The sequence below is a fragment of the Meleagris gallopavo genome, chromosome 5 (assembly GCF_905368555.1).
Source record: "Meleagris gallopavo chromosome 5, MGAL_WU_HG_1.1, whole genome shotgun sequence".
Taxonomy (NCBI): domain Eukaryota; kingdom Metazoa; phylum Chordata; class Aves; order Galliformes; family Phasianidae; genus Meleagris; species Meleagris gallopavo.
The window spans coordinates 9082177-9098583 of NC_139408.1; the positions used below are offsets into that span (position 1 = coordinate 9082177).

Genomic DNA, 16407 nt, shown 5'->3' on the forward strand with positions numbered 1-16407 from the left:
GTACGTACATCACTGTGCGTGCAGCCCGCCGTGCAGGGCGCGCGTTGGAAGCACGTGGGCTGCTGGGCCCACGGGGAGCTTTCCTTCCCCCGTCCTTCCCCGGAGAGAGCCCGAGCGCTGTCAGCGTTCTTAAAGACAAAACCGGCGCTGCTCCTCAGGCGAGGCCGTCCCGCGGGCTCCCGGCTCTCCCCTCCTCCCGCTGCCCACCGTGTCTCCCCGCAGCGCCGCTCCGCTCCGCTGCCTCCCGCCCGCTTTAGACGCGGCTCGCTGCCGCAGCCCCGCGCCGGGGCTCTTTGTTGGCGGCCGGCCGGCTGCTTCCCATTAATCTCCCGCACTGGCCGTGGCCGTCCCCACTTCCTGCCTTCGCATACTTCTCTCTCCCTCGATCTCAATCCCTTCCCTCCTCCTTCCCTTCCTCCCTGCCCCCTCCCCTTCTTTCCTTCTTCTCGGTTCCTCCAAAAAAGCTACAACAGCCCGTGCTGCGGAACGGGGATTGCGGGCTTCGGGAGCTTTCCCCTGCGCGCCTCGGTAAGAGCCGGGAGCCGCGCCGCCGGCTCGGACGGGTCCCCGGGAGCCGCGGGCAGGGGAGCGGGGCGGGGGGAGAAGCCGGCGCCGGGCTCGGCGCGCCGACAGCCGCCCGCCTCCCGTTGCGGGGCGGGCCGGGATATGCGGCGGGCTGGCGGGGGCTCCGGGAGCAGCCTCAGCTCGGCAGCGCCGTGCCTCGGGGCCGGGTCCTCAAACCGCGGTGGGATCGAGCTGACGGAGCGGGCCGGCGAAGCAGCTCTCCGGGTTTGGGGCTCGGGTGTGAGTAGAGAAGGGAAGCCCGATACTTCTCCCCTAGTGCCGGCTCGCGTCGGCCGTCCGGCTGGCTGTAATGTTTGCACGCTCGTTGAAAAAAGTCGGAGAGCCACCTGGACTCCACCGGAAGACTTTAGGATCCCAAGGCAGATGCAGCTGAAGAGCTAAGGGAGCTGCTTCAGCAGTTCACTTGGTGGGAAAATGAGATGAAGTGCTCTTGGCTTGCTACCAAACATTTGCTTTACCAAAGAGCGAGGGGTCACTGCAATCAAAGAGTAGTGGCTGCATATGAGAGAACCTCTTATGTTTACTTCATTTTTATCGCTCAAATGTATTTTCAGTCATAACAGTGAGCCAAATGAAGCCGGATGCATACTGTAATAGCATGGAATAGGTCCATAGCAATGTTTGTTATCCCCCTTGTTTTACTGTTGCGCTGACTTTGGGTAATAGATTTTCTTTCAGTTCATTGCATGTAAACAGTCTTTAACTTCAGCCAGATAAAGAGTGTTACAGTAAGGGCCACCTAGAATGATCAAAACTTGTGACAAATGAAGAACAAAAGTGTTAGCTGTAGTCTCACTGTTGATAATGCAGTGTCAGAGCAGGGTGAATTGAACTGAGATTGACTTGCCTTCAAGAATCAATGATGTTTTGTTTATTCATGATTTATACTCAGTAGGTGAAAAAAATCCATATGGTGGAAGGATAATGGAGTAGAAGTGTCTTATGTTTAAGACCAGATTTGAGAAAATCATGTATGTTTCAGAAATGTCAAAATACAACGTTCATGTTCACGATCAGTTTGTACAGGTGGCATAATGCGAATCTGTTGGCAGTCTGAAGGATGAAGATAAGATTCATACCTTTGGCCATTCATTTCCTTCTTGCTTTATCATCAATTATTTAAAGGAAAAGCAACACACTGAAGCAATTACGATTACTTTTAGCAAATTACCCAAGAGTTTAACCAAGGTTCTTTTGAAGCTGCTTGCAGCCTGTGAACTCTTAAGAGTGAGCGGATTGGTGGGAGCTGCCATTCTCCTCTTGAGATGGGGCTGGTTCCTCTTGGAGAGCGGAGGAGTGTGAGCAGAGCTCCTTGGGTGTGTGTGGTGGGGTGGGTGGTGCTGGGCTTCACTGGGGACCAGACGCTGTCAACCTTCCACGTTTGTTTCTAGTATGCAGAAATGGGGGAATCCTGCCTGGCTTGGTTTAGGATCTTAAACTTTCAAAGCCAGCTTGCTCAGCGTAGTCACTGCATTTTCTAGTGCTGTGAAGAAGCACCTCCTGACCTTTCTTAGCCTGCATTTTTGTGCTGTAGCTGCCAGGACTTGCTCCAAGGAGCTCAGAACTGACCCTCATGATTTCCCTGTAGTCAACCAACTTTTGACATATACTGTAGCACTTTAGAGGAGCATGTGACCCCTTATTATTTGTGACCCTGCGAACCATTGTGTAATCTGTTGACTGTAATGCACCATGCCAATTTATTCTCCGCTGGGAAGTCTTGCCAAGGACTTGATGGAATAGCATGATTTTATCCACTTTATTGTTTTCATTGTGTTTCATAAACATCTAGGACCCTCTGGGAAGAATCACTGGGGCGGCTGGGCCTCCTTTTTTTAATTGCTGGTTAAATAAATGTTGCCAGTTTAAAAGAGAAAAAAAAAAAAAAGTAGTATGCAGGATTTCAGAATGCCTGGAACTGTTAAACATTCATGTTTAGGAAGCAGAACTATTTTTAGTGTAGGGGCATTTAAAGGAATGGTACTCGCCCCTTGTGAAGAGGTCACTGCTAAGTGTGCTGAAGAGCCTGCTTTCAGCTGGTGAGCAAAACCAAGTTTCCCACAGCTCAGTAGAGCTGAAGAACCAGATTTGTACTTTCCCACTTAGATAAACAGGGAGGATGGACTTCTTGTTAGTTTACAGTAGTGGGAGTGAGGAGGCTTGGATTCTTACTTTGTAGACATATAAAAAGTCTTGGGGAAATGCTTAGCTTTCTGCTTCTTTCAACCGATGTCTGTGGTGGAGGTGTGGGACTGAAAGGCTTTCTGAGGAGTTCTGGGAGCTGGCAGCTGAGGGTACTGTGTATTAACCCTCAGGATGTGTCACAATTCTCTTGAATGCATCCCTGGCTACCATCTTCATCTACAGCTAAATGAGCTGGGGTTAAAAAAAGTACTGATGCTTGAGAACTCGAGTCAATTTGGGATCCTCAGTCAATTCTGAGTATAGGACTGTGGTTGCAACATAAATTACTTTGGATGAGCTCCTCTGCTTGGAAAACAGAAGCACTCTTTTCATGGTTTAAGAGAGTGTGATTTATGTCAAAGTTTCTATGTTCTAGATCCTTTGTGTCATGTATGGTGTGTTTCAAGCAACCTAGACAGGGTTAAGTGGTCTCTTCCAGGGTAGGGTAGTGAACCAAAATCTGCACTGTTCAACTTCCAAAATGTGCCAAATGATAGCTGAATCAAATCAGGTTTCAGTGCAGATTTCACTGATTTTAACACAGGTTCAATTCAGATTGCAAATTATTTATTTGTTTGCTTGTTTCCCCTCCTTTAATGTTGAATGCCATGTGCGTTATTTTGCTCTCTATGAACAACTGCTGCTTTTCAGATTTTTTGGTCTGCAGTTGAGATGGAAGCAAGTTTGGGGAACTGAATCCAAATATTTACATTCTTGATTTGGCCTAGTCTTTATACTTGTAAACACTCATGGTCACACTGAACTTTGGTGAGGTTATAAGTGGCTTTGTCAGGCCCTGGGGAGTCACACCCTGCAAGACCTGAAATTTCCCCTCTTAGGAAGAGTTTTGGATGAATTTTTCAGGTGTATACTTTGGTTGAGAATTAGTGTTTGTCACTCTTGATCTGACTGCAGAATCTTTCCTGCACCTTGCTTTTTTTTTTCTTTGTTTTTCCTTTTTTTTTTTTTTTTTTTTTCCCCAGTGAGATTCATCAAGTTCAAAATGTCACGGAAGAGCTGTTGTGCCTGCATGGAAGGTATGGCATGATGGTTGGAAATCCTTGTCTGCTGTGCTGCTCCAGAGCTCTGACCCAATTGAGTAGAACCATAGTGGAGACCCTCTTCCCTCCATGGTTACCATTTTCCTGGTCCTTACTTCTTAGGTGGGCACAAAAAGAGATAGAGGCCTGATTTGAACAATGAGGATGTTTGCTTGTGGAGAACCAGACCTAAGCCCTCTTCTCATTCATGTAGGTTTTGGTGGCCTGCCTGTGGTGGGGAGGGTTTGGAGATTCATGATCCTTGAGGTCCCTTCCAACCCAGGCCATTCTGTGATTCTGTGATAGGCTATGAATACGAATAGCTGTCGCTTCAGTAGAAATTTCGTAACCACCAAGGACCAACCCTTTAAGTTTTGTTCTGCATTAGCAATTGAACTTTTTGATCCACCTTACCACACACCCGAGAGATAAGGATCAAATGGGCAATGCTTCATGGCCAACTCATCCTATTGCTTGGGAATGCCTTTCAACTTGGGTTTGAAATTTGAAATCATAGCTTTGTAGTGGAAAGCCTGAGACTATAGATGTGACTGAGTTGCATTGGGTTACGGTAAGATTTCCTACTCATCAGTTGAGGTTTATAACTTTATATCCTTAGCCAACCTGGTTTTGAAGGAGGTTGCATTAGTTTAATCCACAGTGAACATGTTTAGAGCAATCCTATATCTGGAGTGTGTGCACAGATCATTGGAACTGTTTAGGTAAATGAATGCTAATTCATATGATCAGTGTTTTTTATATACTCTGCAGTAAGCTTCTAACCTTGGAGATGCATTTGTTAGGGTTGAGGAAAATAGAATAAGAGGAGATGTTCATTTTTAACACTACCTTTTTCCAGTTTTTTGAAGCTGTATCCTTCTGCTGAAAGTATGTCATCTGTAGCAGTGCAGTTGAGATTTCAGGGAGTTTGTGCAAACAGAAAAGTCCCTAAAGACACACTGAAAGCACAGTGGGTTTTTGTCAGAAATGCACCCTGTGTTCACACACATAGGAACAGGATGTAGCTTTGACTTAAGTGTATCAGTCTCCCAGTTTCTCTTTAAAATGAAGCTGTGGAAATGCTTGATGTATGAACATTTAGTGCTGGTGCCAACACAGGAAACTAGGTCTTTGAGCTGAAACATTTAACATTATTTCCTAACTCCCATGTCATTAAAAACACTCACTGTATGAAGTTCTAATACTGTTATTCATTTAATTGTTTTGACAGGGTCATCACACTAAGTTAATGCTTTACATTCCGCTCCTCCCCCTTAAAAAAAGGGGGATTATTTGTCTTCATGCAACATCCAGTCTGAGTTGCAGGGGACAGATGCTAACCGACCAGCATGATGCCAAGAGCCCTGCTTGGCCTGCTGTAAGGACTGGTGCAGAGACTGAAGTGCTTTAGGAGACCTCCCCTGGCAGATCTCACAGCCCTTCTTCAGTGAGGAGCGGATGGTTCAGACATGTTCTGAGATGCCCTTCAAGTTGGGAGATAGATCTGCCTCCTGACATTTTTGCTTTCAGCATTGTTTCTACTTGGAGAGAGTACAGACATTTTTTCAAGACAGAATGAAATAAATGAGGTTAGAATGATGCTGATACTTTGTCCTGGTGGAAACTGTTATCACTCAAGGTCACTGGAAGTGGAAACATATCTGGCCCTATGTCATGTTGCGCTCTGAGTGGGCACAGTGTGCTAATGAAAAGTGGAGATTATTGACTCAGCTAGTAGAAAAGTGCTTCTCTCATTTGTGCTACAAGATCTCAATGGTCGGAGTTTCCAGTATGCCTCACCTCTTAATCCTCTCTAGGCTCACAAGCTCCCCTTAGCCAGTGTTGTTTAAATGAGCTTCATTAACTGGGAATGTTGTTTTGAAGGTATGGCAGATCAGTGTACATTACAGTGAAGTGTGAAAGCTTGCCAAAATCACCTGGGTGGTGGCAGGCTGTGAGCAGTTCCACTGTTACTCTGCAAACTGGGGAGCAGTTCCACACCACTGCTTGTGTTTTGCTGCCTGCTGTATCCCTGCCAAATGGTTAATCTTAGTCTTTGAGCAGAAAATCCCCCATTTCACCCAGACTGTGTAAGAAATGGCTGGTTTGGGAAAGAAGTGAGGTCAGAGCAGGAAAGGAAAGAAGGGGATCAGAAAGAAAAGAGGCCTAAAACAGTCTGAAACACTCCACAGGCTGACTGCAAGTATTACATAACAATTTACAAAATTGTTAAACAGTATTCAGAACTTGTGGATACAATCCATGCACCATTAGGTTTGAATGTATGTTCCTCTTTTACTATTTGATGGATGTATCTATTGCCAGACTTAAAATCCTGAACTATTTAATTGTAATGTTTAAAAAAAATAGTTCAGGCAAGCAGTGATTCCATAAATGAGTATTTCTATAATCTGCTGTGCTCTGATCTCTGGTTTCATGTTTAATTCCCAGTTATACCAGATTGAAAGGCACTAACAAGATGGTTGCTCTGGCTCAGTGTGAGTGGCTGAAGAGAGCTGTTACCTGTACCCTGTTGCTTAGGAAATAAGGGACACTGAGTGATGGTTGAGTGCACACACACCGTGCAAGTGCTTGTTCCCTGTTGCGTGAAACCAGGATTCTTTTGTTTGTTGCTGTGCTTATAAGGAGCCACTCATTTAATACTTGGGACAAGTACAAGACATGCTGCTGTTCCAGCCTTTTGCTGCCTGCCCTATTGAGACAGAGCATTTCTCTGCTGTGAGTGTTTTTTGCCTGCTTAGTAGTTCCTTGCTGTTTGTTTGTTGTTCATAGTAGTCTGGCCTGCTTCTTTGGAAACTATCTGCTTCACTTGCAAGGTCTGGATAGCTTCTCTTGTTGCTGTGCTCTGAGAGAGCTGCTCCAACTTCTGTTCCTCTATCCCCAGGACAAGTAGAAGTTAAGACCTCGCATGGACAGTTCCCTGTTTGAATAGGAAGTCTGTGACTGCACCTGGGCTGTCATAGCTGCCCTTAGCTGGTATTGTTTGACAACAACTTGGAAGCAGGACCCTTTGAGGCTTTTGCTGCCATAATAGCAAAGCAGCCAGTAGAATAATCGCTCTTTCTCCCTGGAGACATCCCCAGGTCTGGGAAGCAAAGGGAGATATCATTGCCAGGTGAAGAGCTATCTTATCCAGTGCCACAGTGAGCTGGGGGCTCTTCTTCGTTGGACTGTCCTGCTTTTCCTGTGGCCATAAGTTATGTCTTTGCACGCAACTAAAGCTTCATTTAAAGCCTTGTGCTTCAGGGAAGCTTGCCTGCCAACTCTTAGGAAAGCATTTGTCATTTCTTTCTCTTTTATTTTCTTAATGTGTTTCTTATTTTTCCTTTAAGTCCTTGATCCTCCCTCTCTAGTTGTGCTGCTGCTGCATCTAGGCTGCGTATGGTTGTGTGATCTAGATTTTGTGGATCACATTTTGACTTTTTGATTGAGGTTCATTGGGACATACAAAGAGGATAAATGGTAACAGGAAGATTCTTCAGTCTGCTATGAACATTGGGCTATCTCGTTCATCATCAGTATTCCCTGACATCAGCTGTTTAAGCTGCAAGCTCTCAGTTGGTGACAGTCTTCTGCTTGACTGATTCTGATGTTCAGATTTGTTTACAAGAACACTGAGATGTCTCTGTGCTTTGCACTTTAACACCAGCATCACATAAGATGTGATCAAGCTTCAGCTTTAGTTCTGTCTTTGTTTGCTATTGAGTTCTCTCCCACTGAGGCAGTTATCTTTGAGTTGAAGGAACTAAAAGAGAAGTTGATGAATGTAAAGTTGAGATGATATTTCCCAAATGAAATAGTGCCAATAACTTTTCAGAGAGAGAGTAACAGAAGAGGGTAAAAAGTTATGAGAAAAAAAAATCAAAAGAAAAAAAATTGTTTTTCATCCATCCATTTCCATGAGAGTAGATTGTTCCCTGGCACAGAGACAGGATATATGGGTGAGGGGAAATGACTGTCTCATCTTTTCAGTTAGGTGGATCACTGTATATTGTGGTATATCTGCCAACAGAAATAGTGAAGAGGATGGTACCTAGCATCAAAGCATAGCATCTGAGATAGAGGGGACTTTTTTTTTTTTTTAGATCAATATTTCAATCCCTTGTCATTTTTTTTTTTTACTGCAATTTTTGGCATTAGACAAGTGTCTACTCAGAACTACTGTGGGTAGGCTGAGATGTGATGGAAGAAAGAATCTGGCCTGTTCTTAAATTTTGAGAGATGATAGAGATTTTTGCCCCCTAAAAGTGAATCTGAGCTTTCAGGTATGCTGCATAAACACAATAATTAAATGCAGTGACATATTCATGTGAGAATTTAAAATATGTGATGAATTTCAAGGGGCATACACATTAATGAGCCTACAGATAATGAATAAAACAGCAGGAATCCAGTCCTGGATAGCTTAATGCTTTGTCTTGGACCAAAACTTCCTTTTCCCTTTTCCTTATGCTATGCAGCAGAACAGGTTGGCAAACACATCTTTTTGTCCAGCCCAGATAAACATGTAGTCACAAGGTTAGCTGGGGTGGAGACCACACAGAGCAGTGTGATGTGAACGAGGTGAGTTATCCCAGCATATAGGCACTATCTACTCAACACTTAATTGCCTGGCACTTTATTTTTTGCTATAACTTTTCAAATTGTTTCTGAGACCAAGCCTTTTTCCCCCAACCTCCTGAAAAGCTGAAAAGTAAAAGGCAAGAATGTGTCAGTTGTTTTGAAGGAAGTTTTTTATAGAAGCTTAGCATGACACTAAATGCCAGTATGATGCTTTTTTTTTAATCCAAGACTCGTTGACATACATAGAATATACATGTTTTTAATACACAGGAAAGGGACTTACCTCCACAACTTCTAAAATCTGGATGCACACATCCAACACTCAGCACTAATGGGGATATGTTATTTTATCTCTAGGATTTAGCATGTGGATTTTAATTGGAGTTATAGGACTTCTGAAGCAAATGAAGATTAGTGGTTTCTGGAGTAGGACAAATGACTTACAAACAACAGCAAAACAATCAGAAGCTGAGTTCAGACACAATTTAAAATGGCAAAAAGATGATGGGTTGGCACATTTCATTTACGCAATGCATGCATCTTTACTTGTAAATCTTAAAGCACCTAACAGCATTAATGAATAGAAGTTTCCACCTAACTCTGGTAGGAAAGTACAAATGCAGATGAGAAAGTTCAGGAAAGTAATCCTGGAAACAGATAAAATCTTTTATTTTTTATTTCAACTTAAGGAAAATCAGAAATATATTGTGAGGTTAATTATTTTCTTTCATCATGAACTGTAAATACCTACCCAGAATAGTGCCTTTTAGCTGGCAATAGAAGCTGCCCTTCAGTGCTTGAAAATACTTGAATACTTGTTTTCAGTCAGAAAGTAATGTAACTTAATTTCAAGATTTGTATGGTTAGGTGGTAAGATTAACAGAATAGTTTACACTCTTAATACTGTATTTCTTAACTACTAAATCTCAAATATATAATAATGGGCTAAATTATATATAGAAATATATTAATAGTCCATTTTTTTCTTCAATGTGTGAGTTCTTCTGTATCTTTTTATGTTTGATATTTTGAGACTTAATTGCAGCTGTACAAAAAAAATAAAAAAATAAAAAAATCAGCAGTTGTACTACCGTCACCTCCATTTATAAAGTTATGCCAAGAAGATGCACTTGTAGATGTCAGTATGCAGCCCAGGTTTACCTTCTATGCATCTTTATTATTATTTCAAAAGATAATAATGTGTCCAAGCAGAATTTTCTGTACTAAATTAGGTGTAAACTCCTTTTTATTGGTGTAAATAAAGGTTAACTTTAATGCACAAGTTAATATGCAAGTGTTTCGGTTATCCCTATGATTCATTCTGGGATTTGGGAGATAAAGATTCCATCTTCACACTCTCCTATCTTTAATTATAAATTCTCTTCTCTCTGCAAAGCCTTAACTGGGCTGGATTCAAACAGATGAAAAAATGCTTGGGCTTTTTGTACAACCTGCTGAGATTTTCTAAGTCACTTACGAGAATTATATGTTCATTTTCCATTAAAGTCAGCTTGAACCAGATACAGAAGTTCTCAGCGTGGCTTGGGCCTAATTGATTAACAATAAAATATCCACATGTTTTTCTTAAAGAGAACTCAGGATCTTCACATTAAGAATATGATCAAGTATTGCAAGCAAAACTCAGCAACTTATTGGTGTTTTCCTTTCAGTGTTAGTTACCTATTTATACATACCTGTGTATGTCTACTAAAACAGAAAAATACCTCTTTCTTAAAACAGTGTTACTCCTAAATGTCTGCTTTCCTTTTGTTCTCATACTCACTCAGAAAAGAACATCTTTATTCTGTAATGTCAGTTTTATACTCTTATCTCTTTGATTTTTATCCACTCTGGGAATAACCACCCATCCTTCCTCAGAAGACAATCTTGATTCTATGTCTTCTTTTCCAGGTGCACCTACTATCAAGTACAATGTCTATAGAAAGATATAAACCCTGGTTAAGAGATACTAGCTTGTGACTCTTGTATTCTATGACCCACTTTGTTATTGGCTCACTGGAGAGACTTAGTGAGTCAATTACATGTAACCTCAGGATGTCTGTGATATTTGAAGAGATAATTGATGTCTCTCCACATATTCCTGGGATCTGCACATGAAAGGAGCAAAAGTTCCTAAATGCTCATAGTAAGCTACTTTCTATGAGACCTTTTCAGTCTGTTGCATTTCTTTCCTAACCTGAAAAAGGTGTGGTGACCTGGAATAGCACTGCGAAGGCTGATGGCAGTTCTATTGTGAAACTGCAGCCAGCAGAAGATTGAGCCTGAGGACTGCATGTGACTCAGGGAGCTCTGAGTCCAACCTCATGTTGGTCTGCACCGATACCTCTAGCCAAGCAAAGAAAAGGTGTTGACACTGGAAAGAGCTGCAACCACGTGGCTCTGCCAAACATGAGGTGAAACCTTAAAGGAAAGGAATAGCAACAACATATGACCCAGCAAAGAGTAATGACAACTACTCCCTCAGAGTTTCTGGACCCTCCAATTCGCCCTTCAATTCACTGACTGCCAGCTTGGCACTGCTGTTAGAGGCTCAAAGCACATGGGCCTATTAAAGCAACACTACACAAGGGCACTGTTACATTATTTTTGTGATGCAGCAGAAGTTCTGACTTTTTCTCACCATGTTTCTTATTGCCTAGTAATTGTAGCTTCTATCAGGTTACACTTTAATTTAAAGAAAAGAGTACAAATATGTTTATAGTTAATCACGCTGTGTGAATACCTTATTTCAGTTCTATATTAAAGGTGTAACAAATCTGTTTGGCAGCTACGTAATAGGAAATGGTGCATTGGTCTCACATGCCCATTTACTGTGCTTACAAGGTTTCAGGTTAAATTATGTTTTAGATAACAGTTTTTCTGGAAGAACCTTTCAAATGATGTTATTTCTTTCTCGCTCCCTTGGATTCTGTTAGCTTTTTACATATGCCTCCTGTTTGACTTTCTGGAGTGATGTTAGTACCCTTGAGGAAATCTATCCACAACATTTGCAAAATCCACTTTTTTATAGTGTAAATGGGTTCCACTTGGGTCAAATATTTTTACCCATGTAGATGAAATACAGACAGAAGAAGAAAAATGAGTAGGTAGTGGGAGCCTTATTTACATCCTCAGCTGTGCTTTCATTTTTAAAATGGCTCTTCTATTTAGGGTCAGTAACACAGCCATGTGAGCTGCTTCTCTGTTGTGAAGGGGATGTGGGTTGGCAAAGTAAGCTGCTGGTTTTCTCCCCCAGTAATTTTTCTGGACCTTTTCTTCCTTATTGTAGATGCTTCTACACAGCCTGGCATGCAAACGTTTTATTGTGCTGCTTTCAGCATCATACTGGATTTGTTGCTACTGTGGAAGTTCTCTATTCCGTGTTAGCTGATGGTAGGCGATGGTTTAACCAAGAGGCCGGGCCTGGTGGTATTTTTTAACTCAAATGGAGGAAGAAGATATACTAGAGGGATAGAGAACTTTGAAAGAGGTCTACAACTTGTGCACTGTGAGACTGAATGGGAGTGGTTTTAGTGCACCAGTTGTTTTCCTCAGAGCATTCTCTGACCTGGGGCAGTCGCTCCTGAAAACTCTCCTTAGTTTAGACAGTTTGTGACCTGCCCCTACCCCCACAGCTGCTCCACCCTCAGGCGGTTTGGGCATGCCTTTACACCAGGCCAAATGCCAACTGCATATTTGGGACTAAAATCCCATCTGTTTTTTAAGGAAAAAAAAAAAAAAAAAAAAAAAAGAATCCTGAAAATGTGACTTGCACTTATTTTTTATAATGTTTGTTGTTCAAAATAGGAGAAATAGAAGTTTGAACCTTGAGCTGTATGAGTATTTGCATTATTTCAGCAAAATGCAAGTGCCTGCATAGAGCATGATATTGTGTTTTTTAGACAAGGATAATGAAGAAATGGGGAAGGAAAAACCACCCACAACAAGACAGTGAAAGTGAAGTTAGGTCTTCCAAGGGTCTCTGTCTCCTATTTGGAAATCTGATCCATTGATAGTTTTCTATTCTTTGTTCAATAGTAACACCAAGTGAATTGAAAAACAGAGACGAACATGCATTCTTGCATGGTTGCTGCTTCAAAGATTGGGGTTGATATATTCCTTTTTAAGGCTGAGTGATGCCCGCTTGCTGTTCAGCTTGGAGTGCAGTCCTAAGTACCCGTACTGATTTGGGTTTCTGCTCCATTTGTGCTGCAGGCTGTTCCTGGGGGAACAGGAGGAGTGTGGTCCTGGATGGAATTTGTGAATGACCACCTGCAGTGCTCTTCCTTACTGTCAGGCTGAACCTCAGTCTTTTTTGCTGTATTGTTTGTAAGACTGATAAAGGAGATCACAAATTTTCTTACTTTGCTGTATGTAAAAGAGCTAGAAAAGTCCAGCATGGTAGTATTTTAACTTTTGCTTAAAAATATGAAACGGTGTGAAATCTGGCTTTGAGTTAGGACTGGTGGGTTTGGCAAAGCAAAATGTATGATGTGAAACTAGTTTTTTAAGGTCCTCTAAGACTTTCTGGCTAAACAGTTTTTCATGTGCTAAAAAGCACTGCAGTAGGCTTCCTGTGTGGGTAGAAGACCTCACAAGGGCATGTTTAGTTCTGTTTCAGTGCATGGCATCTGTACCCTGAATTAAGAAGATATCTATCAGCTGTCCAGCAAGCAGCTAAAGGTGCAGCCCTGTTGGAGACCACAGTTTGCAGACAACATGGATCAGGTCTGGACTTAGTGACTGAATACATGTGTCTTTCTGCATGCGGAGTTAGTGCATTTCCTAGATTTAAGCAATAATTCTTGCCACTCTGAGCTGAAGAAAATGTAATAGTGATTGCCCTGCAATGTTAAAGCATCATCTAAAGACAACGTGATCTCAGGCCACCAATGCTACTAAGCAATTGTGAACAGGACAGATTAGGTTAGCTCATAAATGAAACCAAAAAAACCCTCCTTTCCATCCTTATCAGCCTGTGTAGGGACTTGTTGGACACAACGCTTTTGACTCATACTGGAAGATTACCAAATTTGGAAACATGGGATATTTCTGTCCAATTTGGCATTGATCACAGGGTACTATTTAAATTCTGGTTTGGTTAACTACACTTTTGCCTCCACAAACTTCCCCTCTTGCTCTAAATGGCTACAATAATATTTTTTTCCCCTACTCCCTCTGTACTTGTGTGGCTTTTTAATGTTAAATGGATATTTTGCTTTGCTCCGGAGACAGCTGTATTTCAGCAGTAGATGAAGCAATTTGTGTCACAGCCCACTTTTCACTATTTGTTTTCCAAAGGTGTTGCAAGGCCCTTAGTTATTAACTGTGAAGACTTTGAAATATGAAGAATATCATATGACAGCAGTGGTCAAGTCAGTGAAAGCTTTAGATGTTTCTTGTGTGTTCTGAAGTCTTCAGATTGTTATAGTGCAAGCAGTAACTCATAGTTTCACTACAGTGCTTTTTATTGCTCCAAAGTGCTTTACAAAGCTGATCAGAGCCATCAAAACTTTTTGATTAGATGAAGCATTGTTAAAATATTCTATTTTGATGATGCTGACCATTTTGTGGAATTAAGTTTATGCCAGAAAAGTTTCTGAAGAGGTTGAAGCAGTAGAGAGGCCTAAATGAAGGAGAAACAAACTCAGCAACTGCTTTTTCTACGGATATGGCATTACCCTTATTGTGTGTAGTGGAAATGCTAAGTAATGGCTTGAAGCAGTGATGGAGCACCTGGTGGGAAGGTAGGGCCAACCCAGGGGAACTCAGATGTTTGCAATGCAGCTGAGTGATTGGAAGGGGTGGAGCCAGGATGCACCACTTCCAGATGTCATTTAAGGGTTGGCAATGGAGAGAAAGGCGTCTCTCTGAAGATTCCTGTGTACTTGAGGCCTTCTGCAGGTAAGCAGCTTCTTTTCCTCTGTTTCTGCACCTATGGCTGTTGCATTCGAGCAAATCCTCACTTGCTGCAGCCAAGGACCTTGCTGCTCTGCTGTAACTGTTGCACTTTCTATTGCATTACATTGTGTAATGTGAAGTTTTTGTTTCATCCAAGCATCAATTAAAAGCAATGAATGAAGCTCTGAGTATTGTCTTGTCCTTGGATAACTTCAGTTACTATCTTTGTTTTGTAGATTAAGAAGTCAAAGCTGAAGAAAATCAAATAACTTGTATGAGTGGAGTTAGTTGCCTATGCCAAAGATGAAGCTAGATTTCTGAGTCTCTACTAGAACTAACTCTGTGCTACTTTTACTGTACTTTAATAAGGCCTTTGCCTTTCTACTTTTGCGTAAGCACTATTATTTTCTTTCAGAAATTAAGCTTACAATTCTAAGCAAAGCAAAGTCTATATGTAAATAGTAGTGAAATTCTCTAGCTTGAAGAAAAGGGAGAATAAGATTAAGAGTAGACCTAAATGTTAATGTGTAAACGAGAACAAAGCTTTAACCATTTCACTGCTGATGTACTGCAAAAGTTGGGCTTTCTAGGATTATAATAGGAATTGAGGAGCAGAGGTCTAACTATGATAAGTTTCTTCAGATTATTAAAAAAACAAAAACAACAGAACAAACAACGGATTCCTGCTATTTCTAAACTAATGTAAGAATAGTATTTGCTGTGACACTACAGAATCATTGTCATGAAAATATTAAGATATACCTGTAGCTGAGTGGATTTCCTTTTGAAGTTTTTGAAAGGAACTTATCCAACCAAGAAATGTTGTGCTGCTCCATTTTCTTCTTTTAGGTCATTTCAAAAGATGATACTCTGCATCGCTTTGCTGTTTGTTAAGGGAAAAGAAGTTACTGCCTTCAAGTAAAAAAAAAAAAAAAAAAAAAAAAAGTCTCTCCTAACAAATAGCAGAGCTCCAATGCTCCATTTATTGTCTTGACATTTTGTTTTATTGTTCCAGTTTGCAGAGCAGTCTCCAGAGGTTTGTGAAGTATGCATGAGTAAGAGAGAGAAATGTACTCCTATTTTATTTCAGGAACTTTGGGGATTTTAGCTTGGAAACAGGCCTGGCTGTATCTAGACCCATTGCTCTCCCCATTAGTGGCACTGGAAGGAGTCTAGATGACATGGCACACCCTTACATCATCTACTTTTCCTTGCATTTTGCTGCTGTGCCATGCTTTTTGCTAGCCAAGTCCATGGTCTCTATGGAAGTATTTTCCAATGACTGACTTTTACTGCCTTTATTCATATTCCAGCATTGCCTACATGTACCAATTAGTATTTGGTACCTGATTTCTTGGTCATTTTACACACATTAATAGTGCGTGGGGGGAAGAAATAACAAAAGTACCTTTTCCTTTGGAAAAAGGCAGCTGTAATAACTGGACAAGTGGGGGAGAAATACATGTTAACCTTTATTCATGCACAGCATGCTGAAAAGTGGTCAAATATACAACCCCCTGGCAATTCTCAAAGGTTGTGGGGTGATGGGACTTGAACATCATGGCATTGATCTTGGAAAAATTGTTATCTCCCATGCGTGTTGAGGATTCCTATATACATTTTTTGTATCCCACAATATAAACAAAATGCTAACTTCAATAGTTTCATAGCATGGAATGCCTCTTTTTTTTTTTTTTTCTCCCCAAAGCTTTACATAGTTCAGTGCTTCCCCTTCATTTCCTCATGCCTGAAGAATGCAGACAAATAGCTGAAAAAGGTTTGTCTTTAGTGCTTTTAGGTCATTAAGTTTTTTGGCCAAAAAAGATCCCTGACCTTCTTGGTCAGAGGAAACCACATTAACAGCAATAGTTTTAAGAAGTTTATAGCTAGCGTGAGGTCTATATAGGGATAGAGCAAAACCTGCTTCGGCTTTTTTTTTTTTTTTTTTTTTTTTTTTTTTTTTTTTTTAATATATAATTCTCATCCTTGTGCCCAGAGCAAACCTTTATGTTTCATTTTGTGGAAGGATGATACTTGCAGAAGATGCAAAAACACGTTCTTCCCGTATCTGTGTTTTCATCTCCAGGTCTGCTATTCTAAATGCTGATGAAAA

General features: G+C 41.4%; 1 protein-coding gene across 4 annotated transcripts in view; it reads left to right on the forward strand.

The window, feature by feature from the left end:
- Positions 1–125: 125 nt before the first annotated feature.
- DENND2B (DENN domain containing 2B) overlaps positions 126–16407 on the forward strand; it is a 152653-nt gene continuing 136371 nt past the window's right edge. For 2 of the 4 annotated variants that reach the window (XM_085224174.1, XM_085224171.1), the window contains exon 1: positions 6405–6548. The gene's annotated coding sequence lies outside the window, so the exon portion shown is untranslated. Of the gene's footprint in view, positions 529–6404; positions 6549–16407 lie in introns of those variants that run through there. The other 2 variants (XM_085224173.1, XM_085224170.1) reach the window with 2 other exon arrangements.